Here is a 3,599-nt window from a genome sequence, read left to right on the forward strand (position 1 = left end):
GATGGTCGCATGGTCTCCTTCCAAGACATTTCTCCCAATTCTTTGTTGAAGTTCTTTTGGTGCTGAGAATCAACACTGTAAAGTGCATTATACAAGTAGGATGTACTTTGTATACTAGTGAAAACATTAAGGATCAAAAAAAAAAAAAAGAAAGAAAGAAAAAGTTATTTTTTCAAGGCCACACTGCCAGGGAAAACCCAGATTCACTCTCTCTTTTTAGAGGAAAATGTTAATATACTGAATTTCATAATGCTTTGTCTCAGGTAATATGAACTTTGGTCTTGAAGCTTGGAAGTTAACATTGGGCACTTTGGGTCCTTGGAATTAGGCAAGTTACTTCAGGTGAGGAGTGCTTTTGGAATTTCTCCTATCATTTTTGTTTCAGAGAATAAGGCTAACCTTATATGAATAATATGCCCGAGGATTTGCTTTAGATTTTAATAGTTTCCGAGCTCTTTGAGGAAGGTTGAATTCAAGCCTTTCTTCTAACCTTTGGAAACAAGTCTATTTCTCTAAGTAGGGGTTATTTAATACATTTTGTATTATTGATCCTTTTGGCACTCTGGTGAAGCTTGTGGAATTCTCATCAGTGTGATGCTTTAAAATGCATAAAAATTAAACAGAATTAGAAAATAAATCAATTATATTGAAATGCAATTGTGAAATATTTTTAATTTATGATACAACTGTGATACAAGAATATATCTCCTTTTGTTGTTAACCCATTGAATAACAAAGTCAAATAACTAATAAATTTGGGGTAATGAAGTGTATAAATGACATTTCAGGATATTTCATGCAACAACAGCAATGCAATCTGAATATATCTGTTATTGCTATTGGTGATAAAGTCAGAGGACTACTACTCCTGTGATTTGTTGTTTACATCCACATTTTAGGGAGATGGTAAAGCTTAGGTTAGTGAAAGAATATAATTTTTTTCTATTCAAGTTCACATATGTTTGAATTTCCTTATATTAAAAAAACCATCTTCAGAGGTCTACAAAATTAGCTCCCAGAAGACTGACTCAACCACATCTCTGCTGGTGACAGGACTAATATCCACATGAGAAAAGAGAGAAATCAGCCTCAATATATTGCTTTTAATTGCTTTCATAGAAGTTAATCTATAGAGAAATGAAAAAAAGACATTGTGACACAAATGTTGTGATGGAATCTCTCTGACTTTCAATACAGTATCAATTTTATTTCCTTGAGGATGGGAAAGCTATAGTAAGCAGGAAACCTTTACATTAGAAATGACAGGTAATCAAATTCTTAATCAAACTAACTTCCTACTTTCCCAGAAATACTAATTACATGCAAGGATGCAAACACCATGGAGTTGTAATAAAATTCTATATTCAATTCAAAGAATAAGTGTTCTAATTTCTAGCAATCTATATATCAAGAAGATTTTTTTAAAAAAAATCAGAAAACACTTTTATATAGTAGTTTGCATTTTTTCAATTAAAATGTTAATGGAAATTGGCAAATGTTGTTTTTTAATATCCAGATTATGTCTCTAATTAACAGGTAGTAATATTCCACTCAGCATCCAAATCTGCTCTTCCAAGTGCTAGAACAAGAAAAGCTAATGCCTAACAAAAACACTAACTTGTACAAGGGTAACTATAGAGTTTCATGACTTACATGTTTATCTAAATTTATAAATTTTTGTACAAGTTCTCTTTAGGGGAAAGATATAATTTTAACTTGATTTTTCTATTTAACAAAATCCTGGTAGGATACAGCAGAGGGGTTTTTTATATTGATCATAAATTGAGAACTCCTTATTTTTCTGCAATTTTATAATTACCTTTATTCAAACATTCTAAGAAAGTATGCACTTAGGAAGAGGTGGGGAGTTAATTTCTAAATATGCAACAATCTTTTAAAAACAATTTAACTATCAATTAATTGGAGTAGTAATAAGCATATGTTATATTTCATTTGCTGACCTCAAAATAAAGGTAAAATAGCTTGGAAAAAAAGAGAGTTTTTATATGTGTTCATTTTCACTTCATTTTTTTCAGGTCACCCTCATTTTACTCACAATGATCAATAAGCAGAACATAGTTACCTGTTTCACACAGATAATTCCTGTCCTCATAGTCTTGATATGACATTTTAACTTGAAATTGGTTAAGGGTTTCTTCACTTTTTATAGATAACTATGGTATAGCTTCATTTTCTGTTGACCTATTGTCCGTGGTTCCTAGAAGTTAAATCCCCTATCAAGTAGCATGGTGTAGCACAGTGTTTCTCAGGATGCTTAGATAGATAATGTAAACACATTTTCCATGACCATACAAATTTAGACAAGTATCTATAAAGTTCATTGATTTCATTATTGAGAAACTTAGATTTTTAGTATGCTAAACTAATTGTACTTTCTTCAAAAGAAGAAATATATTCACCTCTTTTCCTATACTTACTCAGAATGAAAAATATTTGTTCAGAGTACTTCATGGAACTTTTAGGGTAGTGTTTTTAGCAAGATGTAGTGGTTAAAGGCACATAGCCAGAAATTACAATGTCTAGGTTTGAATTCTCATTCTCCTATTATCAGCAATGGTAGATTGAGGTTCAAACTAAGTATGGTGATAATATTTACCTAATTGTGTTGTTGTGAGAATGACATGAGTTAATATATGCAAAGTTCCTAATATATAATAATAAGTGCACAGTGAAATTATTATTATTTTTAGTATTATTATTACTATTGGGAACTCACTTTTTAAAAGCCTTAGCCAGCTTTACTCAGTGGTTAGAGCATTGGCCTGAAGACTGAAGGGTCTCAGGTTCAATTCCAGTCAAAGGCACGTATCTTGGTTGTAGGCTTGATCCCCAGCCCTGGTCAGGGCATGTGTGAGAGGTAACCAGTCGAAGTGACGCTCTCACATTGATGTTTCTCTCTCTCTGTGTTTCCTCCTCCCTTCCACTCTCTCTAAAAATCAATGAAAAAAATATCCTCAGGTGAGGATTAACAACAACAACAACAAAAATAGGCTGCAAAGAGCATTATATTCTAATATAGGATGTATAAGTTATACTTGAGGCCGTGACACTATCTATGTGATTTTGGACAGTATTTAATTTTTTGAATATATAATATATTGTATTAAGAGAATAAAACACATAATCATCTCAATAGATACAGGAAAATCTTTTGATAAAAACTATACACCCATTCATGCTAAAAACAAGCAAACAAACAACCCACAACTTAACAAACTAGGAACTTTCTCCATCTAATAAGTGACATTTTCAAAAATCCCACATCTAACATCATACTTAATTAGAAGCCTGGTGCACAAAATTCATGCACTGGGGGAGGAGGGAAGGGTGTCCTATAGCTCAGCCTGCACCCTCTGCAATCTGGGATCCCTTGGGGGATGTCCAACTGCCAGTTTAGGCACAATCCCTAAACCGGCAGTTGGACATCCCTCTCACAATCCAGGACTGCTGGCTCCCAACCACTTGCCTGCCTGCCTTCCTGATTGCCCTTAACTGCTTCTGCCTGACAGCCTGCTCACCCCCAACTGCCCTCCCCTGCCAGCCCAGTTTCCCCCAACTGCCCTCCCTGCTGGCCTGAT

The sequence above is a fragment of the Myotis nattereri genome (genome assembly GCF_964212035.1).
Source record: "Myotis nattereri genome assembly, chromosome: X".
In the NCBI taxonomy this organism is placed as follows: Eukaryota; Metazoa; Chordata; class Mammalia; order Chiroptera; family Vespertilionidae; genus Myotis; species Myotis nattereri.